The sequence below is a fragment of the Sminthopsis crassicaudata genome, chromosome 3 (assembly GCF_048593235.1).
Source record: "Sminthopsis crassicaudata isolate SCR6 chromosome 3, ASM4859323v1, whole genome shotgun sequence".
Taxonomy (NCBI): domain Eukaryota; kingdom Metazoa; phylum Chordata; class Mammalia; order Dasyuromorphia; family Dasyuridae; genus Sminthopsis; species Sminthopsis crassicaudata.
In genome coordinates, this window is record NC_133619.1 from 18,854,416 (window position 1) to 18,873,391 (window position 18,976).

The window sequence follows — 18,976 nt, forward strand, 5'->3', positions numbered from 1 at the left end:
AACGAGGAGGTGAAATGAAGGTTATACTGGATCCAGAAACAGGAAGATCTTATTTCAAATCCTATCTTGAACATGTACCAGTTTTGTGACCCCAAGCATTGCTTAATCTCTCAGCCTCATTTCCCTCATCTGTCAAATAGAGCTAGCTGTAAATCCACATTGCAGGATTGTTGTCAGGATCAAATGAGGTAATACCATTTGTAGAACGTTTACAACCTACAAAAAATGCTGTTATTATTATTATTCGTTCCTATTATCTGAAGATTTTATATTTTATCTCTGTTTTACTATATGGCCAAAAGGAAATTGTCCATGAGATGCTTTTCACAGCACTGAAGCGGCAGAAACTGCAGGCAAAGGGGAACTTTTGAACTCTTTTACTTGTTTTTTCCTGTGACAATGACTTGAGGGGTGTTTGTAATTAAGCAGGACAGTTCTCCCCACATCTAGCATCTGTTCTTCAGTCATTGCCTGCTGCTTGAATGCACTTTGACAGCTGGGTTGACTGAGGCACAAAATCAAATGGCTTGACCGGGGCCTCCGGAGTGATGGCTGCTTGGCCCACCTTGGGATCCGGGACCTTTATGGCATCCAATTATGTGCTGTAAACACTAGGCCTTCCTGGCTTAGAGATGCAGCTGCAGCCTCTTGGTGGAAAAAAAAAATAACCCAACAAAAAAGCCCAAACTGGTTCCTTTCACATAGAAGGCATAATTAAAAACACAGCTGCAAATTGGCTCTTCTCAGCCTTTTTCCCTGCTGTCCCATAAAATGTGAAAAATACGGGCCTGCACATTGATTAGACAGACTCTTAGGGCTGAATTGTGTGTAATCTGTCTGCTGTTGGCGGTTTGCAATAAGTTCTTTGCTCTTCCGCTGGAATTTCAATAGCGAGGAGAAAATAAAATGTGGTAGACTGGGTGTTTCTCCTTGGGCTTTGGGCTTCTTCACTGATAGTGAGTGGGTGGTAGACATTCTCAACTGTGCTAGTTTTGCAGCTTGATTCCTGCTAAGGCACAATGGGCATTTTTTTTCTTGGTCCAGACATGATTTCATTGGTAGAAGGGACTCCCAGCATGAAAGCTCCCTCTACCAATGTGGAAGAGCAGCTCATAGGTAATAGATAGCCTTAGAGAACTGTTAGAGGACTCTGAGGTGTTAAGGCCCTTGTCACAAAAATAGCATTATTAGAGGCGAGGTTGAAACCAACTTGGAGTCTTTGACTCCACGGTTGTTCTTTATTAAACCATCTTCTCTCTCTTGTATTTCCTGAGGAGTGTTAATTCATTTTTTCTCTGACAAAATAACATAATCTGGGAAATCAGATGGTGATTTTGCATATGTCCCAGAGTAGATAATGGACAAAGCTTAGAGAGACAATCTAATTTAATACAATTCAACAAATACTTATTAAGTGCTAATGTGTGCCGGGTTCTGAACCATACACTGATGTCTTTTTATTTTATTTTTCCATTCTAAGAGAAGTGGTTACAATTCAATTGAGAAGCAACCAAGTGTGGTGGAAGAAATCCACTGCATTTGAAGCTAAAAAGCTGGGCTTAGTATGTGGATCCATTATTTACTAGTCCCAGGGTAACTTTGAACAAATCTCAAACATCTTGGGGCCTGATTTTCTTATCTGTAAAAAATGAGGTTGGGCTAGCTGACCTTAAAGATCTTTTCAGGTGAAAATTCGTGCTTCCTCAAGGCCAACTTGGCTAGCTGATGATAATCTTGTTCTGTTTTAATGTAAACCTAGAGAGAAATCTAGGATCAATGACTGGAAATTGATGTGAGGTAGATTCTTGTTTATTATAAAGAAGAGCTTTTTAAAGGTGAGAGTTACTTCCCAAAGGAATGGGTACCCCATGAGTCTTGAGTTTCCCACTCCAGAGAGAGGCCTTCTGACAGGGACAAATGTAGACAATCAGATTATAGGAAATCACTATTTCCTTTGGAAGGGATCCCAGAGGCCATAAAGTCTTCTTTTCAGAAGAGGAAGAGGCACAAAGAGGTACTCAGAATCACACAGCTAATAAGTATCTGGGATAGGATGTGAACTCAGTTCATTTTTACTCTAGGTCCCATACCTTATTTATTATAACATTATCCCTCAGGAGAGATTATAGAGATTTAAATTTCAGGTTGTAGTTGGCTCAACTGAGGTCCCTTCCAATGTGAAAAGGATTCTAAACCGCTTTATAGTCTGTAAGAAATTATCTGAATTATTAAAATAGGGCTTTCTGAATTCTGTAACTTATATTCTCATTACATTTCTTGCATTCTTAAAATAAGTTCAATAAATGAACATTGTTTCAAAAGACATTCCTTGAGTATCTTGTTCTCAGAGAAGATCTAGAACCCAGTTCTTTCAAAAAACCAAACTCCTAATGCCCAGAGAGAAGCTATGCCCTCAAATTGGCTTTATTTTTTATTTTTTAATAATAGCTTTTAATTAAAAAAAAAACATACAAAGATAGTTTTCAACATTCACCCTTGCAAAACCTTGTGTTCCAAGTTTTCCTCCCTCTCTTCTCCCTAATTTCCTTCCCTAGACAGCAAGCAATCCAATATATATTGAACATGTGCAGTTCTTCTCTACATATTTCTACCTTTATCATGCTGTACAAAAATAAGATCAAAAAGGAAAAAAAAAGAGCAAGAAAAAAAACCAAAAAGGTGTAAATACTATGTTGTGATCCACACCCAGACCCCACAGCTTTATCTCTGGGTGCAGATGGCTCTCTTCATCACAAGTCCATTAGAATTGGTCTGAATCACCTTAGTGTTGAAAGGAGTCAAGTCCATCAGAGTTGATCATCGCATGATTTTGTTGTTGCCGTGTACAATATTCTCTCGGTTTTACTCACTTCATTTAGCATCAGTTCAGGTAAATCTCCCCAGGTTTTTCTGAAATCATCCTGCGGATTGTTTCTCATGGAACAATAGTGTTCTATAACATTCATATACCGTAACTTATTCAGCCATTCCCAAACTGAGGGGTATCCACTCCCAAACTGACTTTAAAAGACATGTGCAGAGGACAGGCTGCAAAGAAGGCACAAGTAAGACCCAGGTTCTCTTTTCTTCAATCTTTCTTCCAGTTCTTATCCAAATAATAAGCACAAGAGAGCTCCTGGCAGTGTTAACAGCAAGTTCCCAGTAGAATTCTCCAACTCAGATTCTCTACTTAGCTGAAGACATTTCACAGCTGCTTCCTTTGTAATGTTCGTTCCTTCTGATAAATGGTTACGTTTAGGTGGAATACTTAGCCCTTTGGTTGGGAGATTTAATAAAAGACAATGTGGAGCTGATTGGTTTTCTCTCAGTACCCATAGCTCCCTCCTGCAGCCCTCTCTAGCCCTTCAAGGTATGGAAAACATGAAGTATGTGATAGTAACATGCATCGAAGGGTAGCTTAGCATCGTGACTCCTGATTTGCCTGACCTACTTTGATTCCTTAATAAAACTACAGGGGAGAAAAACCAGGGTTGCTGAACCTTTGATCAGCAGTTTGAAAATACTTATTTACCCAAAATATTTCATTTACCCAAGGAAAGGTATTACCATCTAAATGTTTCATTAAATGTTTCTTCTATTTTTCTATACCCATTTGTTCCAAACTCAGTTAGTTAAAAGGGAATTAGTGACAAAGCAAATGAAATATAAATATATAACACCTTATTAGACACACTAATAAACCATCAACAAGCATTTAATTAAGCTCTGTGCACCAGGTGCTGGAAACATGGACAAAAATCAAACAGACCCTGCCCTGAAGGAGCTGATAGTCTAATCTGGAAGAAGATATCATCATACAGGGTTGGAAAGGACCCCATCTAATCACAAAATCATGCATCTAGAGCTGGAAGAGTTCTTTTGGGAGAGGCTATTTTATCCACCCCCTCATTTTATTTTATTTTATTTTATTTTGCTGAGGAAATTGGGGTTAAGTGACTTGCCCAGGGTCAAACAGTTAGGAAGTGTTAAGTGTCTGAGACCATGAACTCGGGTCCTCCTGACTTCAGGCTGATGCTCTATCCACTGCACTACCTAGCTGCCCCCTCAACCCCTTATTCTATAGATGAGGCAACTGAGGGAGCTGCTGAAGGCCATACTAGTTTATAGTTATCAGAGGTAGAATCTGAAGCAGTCCTCTCACCGTATTACATTGCTGTCTCAATCATCTCTATCTGTTTTTAAAAAAAGATCCTTTATCTACATGACCCCTTTATCTATAACTATATATTGATCTGTAGACATAGGTGGACTTAGTCAGCAAATTCATTTGCTCGAAGTTATTCTGAAGAAAACTCCATCTCTCTGGTTTTCCACCTACCTTCTAAAGGGGAGGGCTTTCAAAAATCTAAACCAAAACAAATCCCTCCTGTTATAATAAAGGCTTTAGGTTTCTGGTGTCATGGGAGGATGCCTACTCTATAATTTAATCTCTCACAAATGTCATTCACCACTAAAATACTTGTACCAGAGCAGAGACTAGAGAATTATAGTCACTTGGTGGGGAGAGGGGCGGCATTATTTAACCCTTGTACTGAGGAATCTCTCCAGAGAGCAGGATGCCTCTGTTTCCAGTTTTTCTCCTGAATGATTTCCAGCCCAGGGGATTGACAGGTATCTGATTATCTGCCTAAGGGAAATGAAAGGCTAAACAGCTGAAAGATAAAGATTGACTCCAGAGGGCTAGATCAAGCTGTACAAGTAAGAGACACAAAAGGGGGAATGTGCAGAAGAATGGCAGATTTGGAACTAAACTTTATTTTGAAGAGAAATATTACATAGTTCACCAGATGGGTTCTTACCTAAATAGAAACAATTCCAGGTTGTCATTGTCACTGTCCTGTACTTCTCTGCTAGGAAGATACATGCCTTCCTCCCACTTCTATCTAGGAGGACAGGCAGATCCCTGATGTTTGAAATCCTGAATACTGCACTGATGGATGAGTTATCCCATTCTGGCTGCTTCTTTCTGAATTTGAGACTAATTTGGGTATCTTCTTCTAATCTCAACATCCTAGAAATCAGAATTTTTTAGTACCTTCCCATGAAGCTTGACTTCTAGACTTAAGGGTCAGCCAGTCTTTTTTTTTTTTTTTTTTTTAATAGTTTTTATTTACCAGATATATGCATGGGTAATTTTACAGCATTGACAATTGCCAAACCTTTTGTTCTAATTTTTCTCCTCCTTCCTCCTCCCAGATGGCAGGTCGACTAATACATGTTAAATATGTTAAGTACAAATTAAATACAATATATGTATACATGTCCAAACAGTTGTTTTGCTGTACAAAAAAAAAATCAGACTTTGAACAGTGTACAATGAGCCTGTGAAGGAAATCCAAAATGCAGGTGGACAAAAATAGAGGGATTGGGAATTCTATGTAGTGGTTAATAGTCGTCTCCCAGAGTTCTTTCACTGGGTGTAGCTGGTTCAGTTCATTACTGCTCTATTGGAACTGATTTGGTTCATCTCATTGTTAGGGCCACGTCCATCAGAATTGATCATCATACGGTATTGTTGTTGAAGTGTACAACGGTTTCACTCGGCATCAGTTCCTGTAAGTCTCTCCAGGACTTTCTGAAATCATCCTGTTGGTCATTTCTTACAGAACAATAATATTCCATAATATCCATATACCATAATTTATTCAGCCATTCTCCAATTGATGGGCATCTACTCAGTTTCCAGTTTCTCAGCCAGTCTTTTTCTCATAAAATTTGTCGACTAGAATGAAATCAGCTTTTAACCTGTGGGAGCCAGAGCTGAACAAAGCAGGATAGAGGCAGGAGAGTTCAGGAAGCAAATGGAAGTTTAATTTTGAAGTGAGGGAGATGGCTTGCAAGGAAGGACACATGTGCCTAGTAGGAGGGACTCCATCATCTCAATACTTATACCCATCACTATGCAGTGAAATGCAGCACTGACAGCAAAAATGTGATAAGTTTGATTCACAACAAGGCTTCATGACCAGAAGCAATTCTAGAATTTTTCTGTGGCTGAGATCATCCAAAGGGTGAGTGCAAAGGATTGTTGTTATGCCAAACTCAGGGCCCAGTAGGTTTGTGGTGTCTTAACTCTGAAGAGCAGGATGTCTCCTAAAATCTTGACATTTTCCCCTTTTGGCCAAAGGAGAGGGTTTGAAAGAAACCCTATATTTCTGGCCAATAAAGGAGAGGCAGGTATAAGCCAAAGTGCCATAAGAGATGCCAGGATGAGATGTTACCCAAATAGTGAGCTCCTTGAGAGGCCTTACTGAGGGGATATGTCCTAAATATTTTATTATATTATTTATTAACAAGCAGAAAAGATATAGCAAAAAATAAAGATAGCAAAGATAAAGCAAAAAATATAGAGGGAGAAAATGAATCAAGGCTTTTGTGATTGGGCACAGCAAAAGGGAAGAGGAAAACAAAACCTAGGGCATTATACTTATCCCTGATCTGGAATCTTAGGACCTCTCTCTCATCTGAATGTCGACTGTATCTGAGTCCATACTATGTGAACTTTGAGGTCTCTGAAAGGTTTTACTATCACCTGGGGAGCAGGAGCTTCCTTCGAATGATCCAGGAATCCACACCCACAAGTTCGACAGCTGTGAGAGTAGTCAGAAAGACCTAATAAGGGCCTTTTAGAAGCAATGATTGATTGCCAGTTTTCAGAGTAAACATATGGTTTGACAATAGTGAGAAAATTCCTTGTATCAATCTTTGGATCTGAGTTTCTAGTCAGCATAACATGGCTCCTTAGTTAAGAGTCTCTAAATAACTTATGGAGATGATGTAGTTTCCCAGCCACACAGGGATAGGAATGCAATAAAAATCTCTCAATGCCCATAATTGTATAATTATATTAAGTCAGGTACAGATCAAACTACTTAGAGGGCTCACAATGGACTAGTTCTGAGAAGAGAAATTTACATATCACCAAGGTAACCAAGAAAACTTAAACATAAACCATGAAAATAATTATCTACAATGTTAACTAACCTCTAGTTTACTTGTATCTTAGTAACCAATTCTCAATACCCATTCAATCAGTACATTTTGAGTCGCAATGTCTCTTACAGTGATCTGTCCTTGGATATCTTTTCTTGGACAATATACTTATTCTCAGGAAAACTCTAAAAGGGCTCTGCTTCTCTGGTTACAAATCTAGAAGTTCCTAAATTACTCAATAATATCATTTAAATTTGCTTCTCCAATTTTGAAACTTCATGGAATTTTAGTTTGTATGCCATTTGCTGCTTCTCTCCTTATCTAAATCCTGTACCTACCTGATACAAGGATCTTTAAAAAAATTTATGAAAGTCCAATGTCAAAATGAATCTTCTGCCTTTTATAATTATCAGATCAATACTTTAAAATAATTTCACTTTCTTTACTATTATCCATATAATCTATCTGTAACATTGTTTTTTTTTTTAAATAGTTTTTATTTACCAGATATATGCATGGGTAATTTTACAACATTGACAATTGCCAAACCTTTTGTTCTACTTTTTCCCCTCCTTCCCCCCCCCCAGATGGCAGATTGACCAATACATGTTAAATATGTTAAAGTATAAATTAAATACTATATATATATATATATATATATATATATACACACACACACACACACACACACACACACACACACACACACGTCCAAATAGTTGTTTTGTTGTACAAAAAGAATTGGACTTTGAAATAGTGTACATTTAGCCTGTGAAGGAAATCCAAAATGCAGGCAGACAAAATTAGAGGGATTGGGAATTCTATGTAGTGGTTCATAGTCATCTCCCAGAGTTCTCCCGCTGGGTGTAGCTGGTTCAGTTCATTACTGCTCTATTGGAACTGATTTGGTTCATCTCATTGTTGGAGAGGCCACTTCCATCAGAATTGATCCTCATACAGTATTGTTGTTGAAATGTATAATGATCTCCTGGTCCTGCTCATTTCACTCAGCATCAGATCAGGTAAGTCTCTCCAAGCCTTTCTGAAATCATCCTGCTGGTCATTTCTTACAGAACAATAATATTCCATAATATTCATACACCACAATTTATTCAGTCATTCTCCAATTGATGGGCATCCACATAGTTTCCAGTTTCTGGCCACTACAAAGAGGGCTGCCACAAACATTCTTACACATACAGGTCCCTTTCCTTCTTTAAGATCTCTTTGGGATGTAAGCCCAGTTATTTGTAAAATTCTTAACCAAATTTTGAGCTAAAACATGCTCAAAGTTTAAATCTCCATGACAGGTAAATTTGGAAGCCAATCATATAAATCTATATATAGGTTTTAGAGAAAACAGTCTAATCCTGTTGTTTTCTCAAAATTTACCATTTATGTAGAAACCTCTCATACTACATCTTTGTCTTATTACTTTGTCTAATCATTTCCCCCTTAGGAAAACATAATTCCCATATTATAATGTTATCACATTATATATTATATTATATTATATTATATATTATACTATATATTATAGTAACTCAGATATGTTCCAGTATTAATCTATTATTTAGTAGATTTAGTGTGGTACTACAAAGAAAAAAAGAGTGACATGGTAGCAGAGGTAAAAACTCCCTTAATCCTGTGTAATTTCAGGCATGAGTCATATCTAACAGGAATTGTGTAATCACAGTGTATCAAAACCAAAACTCAGGATTAATTGGGGGATGGGGAAATTTCCATTTCAGAAATGGGGAAATACAGTCAACAGGTACTTACCTGAGCTGGGCCATAGTTATCTCCAAAATTTCCCCAAGAACAGATATCCACTTTCAGTAGTTCTTGATTGTATTTTCTACTTCATGACACAGCTTCATGATAATTCAGACAACTATCCCTGTAATCAAGTCTCAAAACAACAGTAAATTACAGTTCCAGAAATTCTTACCTTAAATAGCAAAATTTAACTAACCACAATTTAGGGAAACATCAGGAAAGATATCCAAGTCCTAACAGTTAACACTTCATTTATCCTTTACTTATAAATTAAAAGCACCCATAATATGTGGTTTCAAACATACAGCAAATACCTGATAGTTGATTCATCATTAATATGTTGAAGCTACATCAAGTTTTTCTGGATGGCTGCATTTGAAATTTTTCAATCACAGAAATCACAACACAAACAGCACAGACATTTTATATTTTACAAAGACACAAACACAGAAAAAATGACAAGCTAGATAAAGACACAAAGAATTCTAACAAAGTACACAATTACAATTCTAATTTTAGCTGGCTCCACTGAGGTACACAAGTTACCAAGATGAGCATTTAAAAGGCAGGCACTTACAATTTTATAGAGACATGCAGAGAAGCCAGATAACAACTCAGATAGGATATCCTTACCAGAGAGATCCAAGATGAACTGGATCATGGGAAGGGCTCTGGAGTTTTCTTCACACTCAACCAGGGCAGGACTTGGAATAGGGACAAAAGATGAGGGCTCATCTGATGGAAATATGTGTGTCAGACCCTGGAGAAATAAATCTAGTCTATTTCCATTGGTACTGGAGAGTCCAATAACCCAGTTCTATGTGCAGTCCCACTTCTGACACCAGTTAATGTCAACCAGATCAGAACTGAACTCTAACCTATGGGTGGCCAGTGCTGAACAAAGCAGGAGAGAGGCAAGAATCAAACAATTTTAATTTCAAAGTGAGGGGAATGGCTTGCAAGTAAGGACACACGCCAGAGCCCTGTCCCTAGCTGGACAGAACTGGAGGCAGTGTGAGGAGATTCCAATACTTATACCTACAGCTAGGCAGTGAATTGCAGCCCTGAAAATGAGGGGTAACAGTAAAAATGTAACAGGTTTGATTTGTAGTCAGGATTCATGATCAGAAACAATTCTGGCATTTTGCTATGGCTAAATCATACAAAGGGCGAGTTTAAAAGGTTGTTATTATGCCAAACTTAGGGCACAGCTGCTTATTGGGCTTTAGCATTGGAAAACAGGTGTCTCTGAATATCTTGACAAGTTTAAATTTAATAAGGACTATTCCATCTTAGCCCAACTTAAACTGTATGTGAACCCATGATAATTTTTTCACTTCCCTGTAACTAATCTTGTCCTTTCCTGAGTCTTTTGGTCAGAGGTCAAGTGGAATATATAAAATTCTATAACAGGATACAATATTCAGGGTATAAACCAAAGGCTGGGAATCTTAACCCAAGATATAGGGAAAAGGTTATCTGAAATGGGATATTATCCTTTTCCATTCCTTTCCTCTTTCTATTCCTTTCCCCTTTCTATTCTTTATTTCCTTTCTCTTTTTTTCTTTCCCTCTTTCTATTTTTATCTTCCCATTTACACTTCCCTCCCATCCCCTCTTTCCCTCCATTTCCTACCCTCCCTGTGCCCCTTCTCTCTTTCCCCCTCTGTGCCCTTCCTCTCTTTCTTTCTGCTCTCTCTTTTCCCTCTTTTTTTTCCTCTCCTCTCCCTTCTCCTTCCTCTTTTCTCCTCTTCCCATTTCTTTCTCCCTTCATTCTCTCCTTCCTCTCCCATCCATTTTCCTTTTCTTCCTGTAGGGAATAGAGAGAGAAAAGGTGAAGAACTTAACAAGAATATGTGAATTCTTTTTCTGTATTTTATTTTCATTATTTCTATGTTTCTCATGACCTGTATAATATGTGCAGGCCCATATTTACTTGAGACTTGGCTAGCTATAACCATATTTACTTAACCTGAGCTGATGACATTTATCAGTATTTGACATTTATCGATTTTTAGTCTATTAGCTGGACCACTATCTGCTTGATTAAGCCTGAAGGCCTGATTTTCTGTTTCCCAGAAATCAGGAGATTTTGGGGAAACAGAAAAGTTCCATTCCAATCTCTCCAAATAGCAACAATCAATTAGATGCCTCCCCCTCCCCTTCTCAATTCTCTCTTACTTGTGATGTAATTTCTTGTATAAAATCTATCTTTACTACTTCTTTAGCCCTCTTACTGGGAGCTTTCTCTTTTCTTATCTCCAGATAGGACGGCTCATCCTCCGGAGGTTTTCAATAAACAACTTTTCTGCCTTCTACTGAGTGATCTCTGAGTAATCATTTTGGGTAAAGGTCTTCTACATCCCTCACATTCCTTTTCCTCTTACCCTCCTTTTCCTTTCCCCTTTTCCCCCTTCCTTTTCTTCTACTTTCCTTTGCTATTTCATTTCCTTTTCCTACAACTGGTACTTTTTAAGTGTTCATCCTTGAAGCCCTTAGGGCTTTTAGGGAGGTCTCTCTGTTTTAGTTTAGGGGAGAGGGATTAATGAGGAGGCTTTCTTTTTATTGGGCTTTTTCCACTTATTTATATGATCTTCTCATCTAAAGGGCAAATTAAGATCCAGTAAGAGGTGAATTTTGTCAATCACAGCTCCAGAAAGCAGAACAGGAGTGATGCTTATGGAAAGCCATCAATGATTTTATTTGCTCCCAGTTTTCCCCACTTAGTATTCAAAGCTCTAATGAAATAGGGAACTATTTTTGGGTAGGTGGAGGGAATCAGCCAGTGGTGAACCACTTTGCAATCTTCTTATCTGATCTCTTCTAACAGGGGATTACTAACAAGGGCAAAACACAAGGACTGCTTTATTTCTTTTCATTAGTTTGAACTGTCCTTTGCCCACATATGCCAGCTCCTGACCACAATAGACCGATTCATTTGGGAAATGGATAAACAGCACACTTAAAAGGATTTTTTCATCTTTGTGGTTTTCAATTCCCATGCTTACCTTACAGATGGTCAGAAACATGATTTTCGCTGTTGAGAGGTTACCAGTGATTTGCCTGTGGGTCCATGGGCGTGTGGATCCTACAATGAAGCCTATCTCAGTCAATATTTCATATATTCAATTCAGAAACTAAGAAAAGGATTCTCTAGTGACCTGAGAGGAAGAACAAAGCTTCAGGTAAATTTTGATTCACAGCCTGTCACCTGGAAATTATACTCTTTCATCAACCTAGCCTGCTGCTAGAGAAACTTCCCCTTCCCCTTTTGGGATCAGTGACAGATTCTTGGCTTGGAGGTTTTGGTGAGCAGAACCTGGAGGGATGTCATCTCACAGAGGAGAGTAAATCTCCTTCCCAAAGACACCTTCCAGTTGCACTCCATTCTATGTCAAAGCTGGTCAATAAAAAAAATCCCATTGGATCAAATGGAGGACAGTTGTCAAATTTTTCCAAGTAGAAAATTTGGAACACATTTCAAATGGGTCTATGCCGCACCCAGACTTGAGTACAAAACTGCAGAGGCAACGTGGGAAGAGTCAAAAGATCTGGGTATGAATTCTGGCTTTATTGTGTAGTAACAATTTGATCGTGGTTGTATTGTTTTTCTTCTATGAGACTCAGTTTCCTCATTTGTAAAATGACAGTAAAGATGAAAGAAATCTTAAAGGCTATCTCTTCATTTAAAAGATGAGGAAACAGGGATCTAGGGATTGGTTAAATTAAATTGCCTTACCAAGGTCACCCAGCTATTAAGTGGCAGAAACAGAATTCGAATCCAGGCCATCTGATTCCAGTGCAGTAATTTCCTCACTGCATACAGGATCCTTTTGAAGAAACGTCTTTGTAAACCATAAGGTGCTAGAGAAGTGTGTTATTATGATGATTGTGGGGGAACCTTAACAGTTGCACTCAGTAGCTTGTTTTTCAGTTGTACTAGTTCTAGTGGGAGGAAATTTTTTTCAAAGACTCAAATTGCTGTTATTATCTCTTATATTTGAAGATGAAACTAATAACAGTCATCACTGTCTGAAGGTGGGGTGGGTCAGACAAGACCCATGTTTTAGTGTATTCATATATGAGTTGCAGGTGCTGAATGTTTGGAGCCCTAACGGGCAGACCTTGGTGGCGTTTGCAGCTGTGTCTGTGTTGTCCACCATGTGCCAGATGTTTTTGCTCAGAAAGAGTCTCTTTGTCCCTGATTGAGGCTCATAGAAAGTGGTTCTATATAGAAAGACTAAAGTCAAGTCAGGTTGTTGAGGAAAGAAATAGAATCAGAAAATGTCAGAGTGGAAAAGGACAACAGGGACCACAACCCCCTTACTTTACTCTCTTAAACCTAGGAGGTAAGTGACTTACTGACGGTGACGCATAGCTAGTTACTGGCAGATCCAGGACCAGTCTAATCTTATGCATCTTTAGATACATTTACCTTGCATTTAGTTTATATATATTTGTGACAAACTAATTTCTGTAGATGCCATCTACTTTGATAGAATGTAAACTCTCTTAGGGTAGCAAATCTTTATTTTCTGTTCTTGTATCCTCAGTATCCAGTACAGTGACCACCAGCACATAGATCATCACTAATAAATGCTTATTGATATATTATGCTAGGTTTTATGAATACAAGGATAAAATGAGATGTAATCCTTTCCCTCAAAGAGTTTACATCTAGTAAGGGGGTTAAATGAAAATCATAAAAGTAGAATGCAAGTTACATTAAAATCAGTACATCACAGATGTCCAATTAGAGAAGAATGAGACACTCGAAATGGAGAACTGGGAGAAAATCTGTACTGGCAGAACTGGGGGATGGCACAATAGGAGGAGGGGAGTCATAGAAGTGACAGCACTTAAGATAAATAAGCCTTGAAAGAACTGGGGATTACAACAAATGTGAGGTGAGAGGGCAAGGAAACAGGGAGGCATGGAAAACAGCCTCAGGGTACCATTGTACAGTTACAAAGGTTGGAAAGGGCAGGCAAATGATGACTACTTTAGTTTGGTTGGCAAAAACAAATGACTGTGGAGAGGAGTAGGATACGATGTGACTAAAGATGTGACAGGTGATGGAGAGCCTTTAGTAACAGTCCAAAGAGTTTGTATTTTATTCAGTAAGCAATAAAGAGTGAACCACTGAAGACTTTTGAACATTGAAGGAATGAAATTAGTTCTATACCTTTAAGATATTATTTGGGTAGCTGTGTAAAGGTTGGGTTAGAGTTGAAACTAGAAGCAGAAAGGTAGTTTGGAGATTACTTCAATAATTAAGGATGCTGTAAGGGAAGGAAATGGGGGAAGGAATACCAAGCATTGGGAAGGCAAAAATCGAATCATTCACTGATTATCTCTACCCCTGCTAATTATGTCTAATTCATCATTTCAAAAAATAGCACTCTGGTATGGATCTGTCCTTCACCCTTATAATTTAATTCTTTGTTGTAATGGAAGAAGTCTAAAGTTTGATTCTTGGCTCTGCTATTGTCATATATATGATCTTGGACCAGTTCTTCACCCTTATCTTTATTTAAATTTTCTCATCAATGAAATGAGGTTAGATTTAGTGATTTTTAAGATGAAGCTCAAAATCTTGTTTTATAATATTCTAATTTGCACCTATGTTGCAAAGAGTCTTGTATATGATAGATATTTAATATTTAATAAATGTTTTTTCAAATGACATAATTTGTTTCTCCTCACATCCCCCAAAGGGCAAGTATAATGGTCTCAGTGATTTGGCAAATGTCACATACTACCAAGTGGTAGAAATCGGATTAGAATCATATGTTGATTACAGAACCAATGCTCTCTTGATTATAAATCCTAGAAAGAGATCCAGGTCATGGAATCTATTCAGAGATATCATCCTTCTCTTTCCATTTTTTTTCCTCTCCAGTTTCCTTTACTTCTAGTCTTCTCCCCTAATGTGGTCTTGGGGGAGAGAAGTTTAAAGAGCTGATTGCAAAAATTCTGATGGCAGCTTATAATTTTCAATTCCTATGCAAGATTCTAGATCGAGATCAAGATCAAGTTAGAGCCTGAGATATTATATGTTAATATTATAACTGACTTTTATATGATTCCAAGCATTTCTAAAATCATTTTTTTGGGAAACTACCCTATGAGGAAGGTAGTCAGAGTATTATTATCCTGATCTTCAGAGTATGTGAAAACATCTTACAATTATAAAGCCCTGGGTAATAATATTGTTATTGTTCAGTCATGTCCAATTCTTCATGATCCCATTTGGGATTTTCTCAGCAAAAGTGTTGGAGTGGTTTACAATTTCCTTCTCTAGCCCATTTTATAGGTGAGGAAACTGAGGCAAACTGGATTAAATGACTTGCCCAGGGTCATACAGCTGATAAATATCTGAGGCCAATTTTGAACTATGGAAAATGAGTCATCACTTTAGGTCTAGTACTCTAGCCATTGTGGCACCTGGTTACACCTGGATAAATAAACATCATTACCTTCAGTCTCATTAATTGTGGAGAGTTCTTCTCAACCATGGCAGTAGCTTCAGCAACTAGGATATAGCTTAGTCTGTATTCTGGCCTGGCACCTATGATCTCTGCTGTAGGGCAGACACAGGTCTTGCTTGTGGATGAGTATCTGCATTTCTGCCTTCTAATCTTGTATTCATTGAACTGAGAAATGCATTTGATGTCAGTGCGAGCGCCTTGGGCCCTCCTAAACTCCTTTGGAGGAGTCCCAATATCCTGTGGTCACTGAATTCTGAGGAGGGTGTATTAGAGTTAACGGTGTGTCATTAGACCCATTCCCTAGAACTAATGGAGTGCATTAAGGTTGCATAACAAATTCTGTTAACTATTTCATCTGTTTTAAGCTGCCATACCCAAGAGCCCAACAAAAGCCTAGGAATTCATGTTAAAATGTGACAACTTAAATCTGTGAATGTCCTTAAGACAGTCATCCAGAATGCTGATGGATATGCTATTGAAAGACACATCACAGATATATGTAAAGGATGAGAAATGTCTTTGCTGGACAGATGGGTTATGGGAATGAATGGATCCTGTGAAGGTGAACTCTTCTGCTACCCTGGAGAAGTAGCCCCAGGCAGCCTGGTCTTTGATCATAAGGTGGTGACTTCTAAAACTAAGATCCAATCCAAGGGGTGTGTGTGTGCTAAGAGTGTGAATATGCTCCTATATGGGCCCTCCAAAGCCCAGGACCTCACAGAGAACCCCATTTCCTTTCCTCTGAATTCTTTCCTCTGTCCATGGTCCTAGGTCCTTTTCTGAGTTTTTAAAATTTAACCCTCTGTTTCTTTTCCTGCTTAAAGTTTTATTCTATAGTTTGGCTAAGGAGGAATTATCTTCCTATATCAAGGATACTTTTTGGGGAAGATTGTTATTGTTTTTCTGTCCTCATGACTGGATCTTGCACGGCACTTGACCATGCTCCTCCCTCCCCCATTCACAGATGTCATCTCAGCAAGATTCACAGTATTTCAGAATCTCTTGCTTCTTGTTAGGTTGGCCTTAGGCAAAATTTGTCTCTGAAACCTTCCTACCCAGAGATATCTCCAGGGCATTGTGAATCAGGAATATTGTTCCCTTTACTGCATTGGGGAGGGAAGCTCTACAGGCTTTAGGGAATTTTTAGTTTAGGGAATGATACTGGGAAGGGAGGAAATAACCATTCCAACTGGTGCTAAAATAGATCTGAGGCTCCCATGCTTGTACTGAGCCTATAGGCAAGGCAAAGTAGGTGGAACTGCCTTGTCCCCAATTCAGGACGGCCATTCCAGATGCCCTTCATAACCCTTTACTATCCTAAGATTCTTTAATATTTTTTCCCATCCAATTTTCCCAGTTAATATTTTTTTGAAATTACATTTTGATCTATCTAAATCCTCGACAACAGTTATCCGCATTTCTGTGTTAGAAAACCATTTCTCCCTCCTACTTTCCTGTCACTCTCTCTTCTCAGCTCTAGCTGACTTTCCAAGGTATTCTACCCTCCCACTCAGTTGACTGGTGCCAAATCATTTTTAAGGTCATACCTTAATGAACTTAGAATTAGAAGTGACATTTAGATGTTCTTTGGTCCACCTTCTTACCCATCCCATTTAATTTTATGGATGAGGGCTCTTAGGTCCAGAGAAGTTAAATAATTGTCCCTGTTTACCCAAGTGCTAAGGAAGCAGAGACAGGATTTAAGGCTAGGTCCTCTGCCTCTAACGTCAGCCTGCTTCCCACTCTACAGCGCTTTCCTCTCCTTCCTTTCTCCCAGAAATGATTATAAAAATAGGGGAAAAACTGGGGACTGGCTCTGCCTCCCTTCAGAAACAGCAGGTAGGCAACCTATTCATTATTTCTGGACACCAACATTATCTTCCCATATTTTTCACTAAATCTCAGAATTTTTAAACAGAGCCAAGGCGAAGGAGAATGAGGGTAGAATTTAAATTTTCCTGAATTTTTATTCAGAAATCCTAAGTAAGAGCTGACAGGGCCCTTTGACATCATCCAGTTGAATCCCACTTCATTGTGTACAAGAGGAAAATAAGGTTCTGGGAGGTGGAATGATCTGCAGTAATCTACAAAGCTGTAAACTGAGCCGCACTCTATTGCAAACACAGCATTCTTTCCATTTTATCACACTCTGACTGTTCCCTTCCTCTCTTCTCCTTTATCCTCTCTTTTCCCATCTATTTCTTTGACTTTTGTTTCTTAAAATCAGAGAAGGTGTTTATTAACCAGCCTGGGTCAGGCTGCAGAAATATCTAGTGACGTTATAATCACCCTTGAAATATGTTATCTATAAAAACATCAAAATATATGGGGGACAGCGGGAGGGTGCAAAGCAGTGGCCCTCGGCCTTTTTAACTAGGGGGCCAGTTCCCTGTCCCTCAGACTTGGGAGGCCGGACTCTAGTAAAAACATCAGCTCACACTGTCTCCGCCCCTCAGCCCATTTGCATAACCTGGCAGGCCGCTAGACGTCCTCAGTGGGCGGCGCCATAGTTTGAGAACCCTGGTGCAAAGGACAGAGCGCTAGACCTTGAGTCAGGAAGATTTGAGTTCAAATCCAGCCTTAGATACTTATCCATTAGCAAGTCACCTAACGGTTTGCCTCAGTTTCCTAATCTGTAAAATGAGCTGGAGAAAGAAGTGACCAATCATTTAAACCCCAAATAGGATCACGAAAGAGGCGGGTACAAGTGAAATGACTGAGGAATAACCTGCCCGGGTCACTGGGTACAGCCCCACCATGTCACACATAAGGAAGCCGCAGCCCAGAGCAGCATGTGAGGGGCCCAACAGCGAACGAGTGGTTGGAGGTAGGCCTCAGAATGTTTGCTGTGTCCTTATAGATGTTTCCTGAAGTCATTGATTTCTACAGAGCAAGATCCGATTCATTTTCATCTTTTTACTCCTGGAGCCTAATAATCAGCCATTATTATAATAGGTTAGTAATAATTATATAATAATATACATAATACAATAATAATTATAATATTATACTAGGGTAATTATCAGCATACTGATTAGTAGCTGCTTAATAAGGGCTCCTTGATCAGCTGACTGATCCCGCCTGGATGCTCAGTGTTCCTTGGTTACATAACAGTTCAGTGTTTTTCCTCCCCGACGTTTCCGAAGCCATCTCTGCCTGAGGGGATAACGAAAATAGACCGAAATTCACAAACAGCCCCAATCAATCCTTTGTATACTTGGCATTTATAAGCAAATGATTCAACTCTTAGTCCACCAAGGGAGTGTTGGGAAATGTGGGATGCAGTTCCGGAAAGGGCCGTGGAGGGGAGCTCTTGTGCTACAGAAAAAAAGAAAGAAAAAGCAAAAAAAAAAACAAAACCAAAAAACTCTCCTCAATCAGACCAAGAATCTTTCCCTTTTTCCTCAGCTCCACCCTCCTCCCCTTTCTTTCTTCCGCACCCAAATCTTTGAATCTTTTTATTTTCAGGTAAAAAGTAAAAAATAAACAAAACCTTCTTTCGAACAAAGCAGAAAAAGACCGTTTCTCCTCCCGGGGGGGGGGGGAGATGCCTCAAGTTGCATTCTTGTTTTAAAAGGAAAATAACGCGAGGACAGGAGGGTCTCGGGCGGCCGTAAGGGAGCTTGAAGGCAGCTCCGCCCCGTTTCTTCGAGCCCCCCTCTCAGGCGGACATAAAGGGAGGCCCTGACGCTCGGCCTGGACTCCCGGACCGCTCCGGACCCGCGCCGAGAGCCGGCGTTGGTTTCCCGCCCC